Source organism: Drosophila sechellia, unplaced genomic scaffold, assembly GCF_004382195.2.
Source record: "Drosophila sechellia strain sech25 unplaced genomic scaffold, ASM438219v1 Y_47, whole genome shotgun sequence".
Classification (NCBI taxonomy): Eukaryota; Metazoa; Arthropoda; class Insecta; order Diptera; family Drosophilidae; genus Drosophila; species Drosophila sechellia.
In genome coordinates this window covers 1,844-3,686 of record NW_022611435.1, presented here as the reverse complement: position 1 = coordinate 3,686, position 1,843 = coordinate 1,844, and positions in this window count along the sequence as shown.

The window sequence follows — 1,843 nt, the reverse complement described above, 5'->3', positions numbered from 1 at the left end:
GTTTTGTTATTTTTCTAACTTGAGCTTATAAATTATGTCAATACAGCTGTTGATTATGTCGACAATCATACTTAGATCATGGGTTTTCACGGAGTCTTCTGACTTGTTATTAATTTTTCTTCTAGCACTTCCTATCGTCTTCATCTAATGTACCGAATAAGTATTTATAAGCTTTCCCTACTACGTTTAAAAGACCTCTTTTGCTTCGCTGAATAATTCTTAAACCATTTATTTCCCGTTTTAGTTTATCGACTAAATATTGTATCTGTGGTACATTGGGATAATCATTTGCTTCAGTTACTAGGTTTTCGAACATAAGCATTCTTTGTTATGTTTATACTCAAATAATGGTATTCATAGCTGGTTGGAATTTCCATTGTTCAGTTTGGAATATAAGATATCCATTCTTCGCACTTATTGGGTTTACTTCGATATTGCTGCATTGCAACCATGGTGATAAATGATAATATGCAACTAAGCATTATTAGGAATGTGCTATGTATCTTGCTCTTCATTGGTTGGTCTGGAATTATCGTATTTACTCTTATAAAATTTTCTCTGTTTCTTAAATTTTGATTTGTAATGAACGATTTTCCTGCCGCGGTTTGTCTCTTCAAAATGTTTACTGTCCACGTTGTTCAATTTTCCCTGTCTTTTAAATGGATTAGTGATTTTACTCTTTAGAGTGGAGCCTGTCTATATTTTATGTCAACTTCAAAATCATGCCTATTCTTATTAAGATATTCGATCTTGTCGATTTTTTCTTGTTGTACGTTAAAGTCTAGACTACCTGCATATTGAAAAATGACCGCTGGATATCGTTTAGTACTAATATGTTTTGTTTTTGTGATTGTATAAGTTAGGTTTGGTCCTATTGTCCAGAGGTCCTTCCGATGGGTGGCTCGGCAGATAGGTGTCCACGTAGATAGTTGATCCTTGGTCCTGATGTTAGTCAGGGGAATGTCTTCTTACGCAGATTATGGTGGAGGGCGTGAATTTTCACCCTTTGCTGGACACTGGCCTTGGGCTCAGCGTGGATAAATTATATCAATGCAATTGGTTTTACGGCAGAAGACGGAGTAGCTTGTTCTTTATTTATAAAGTGATCGCTTAGAACTGAATACAAAAGTGGAAAAATATGAATCTACCTAGCTTTAATGCATCACACCATAAACCATGGTCGGCAAGCCGACTCAGCATTTATGCAGCGCATTTCGATACCCGGAAGATGGGTATCCTATTGCCATGCTGACCGTTCTTGCGCAGAGCGCTGAACTCAGTTGGGGCGCGTCAGCATTATTTATCTAGAGCTACTTAGTTGCTAAGGTAATTTTAACGTAAACTTATGCTCTGTTAGTTGTTAACTACTCCCCCTTCAGATTATGACCGTCCCGGTTATATTGAGTTTATCGATGGTTTGTTGTATTAAGATGGAGGCTCGCCTTTCCTTAATGACAAAAAAGGATGAGTGAACCAATCAGAGCAACGTTCAGAATCACTCCAGCCGCGAACCAAAGTTTAGGGGAGCCCGCGGCGTCAACCTCGTCCTTGAACCCTTGGATAAAGCGCAGATTGTCGTTGTTCATGCGTTGTAGCAAGGGCATGCTCAATACGGGTCATGGCCGCGATGTTCAGTAGTGGTGATCTTGCTACGCCAGGCTGCCTATCTAATGTCTTTTGAAAATTTATGAATTCCGATCCGTTGACGGTAGCTGACCGCTCGAAGGTTATTAGGTGCATTCCTTTGACGAGAACCTCTGGGCGCGTCCGTGCTGACGCGGCCTGTCGCTTCGTTAATGACAACGATGACGTCATCTATAGGCACTACTGTTCCCAGGTGCTG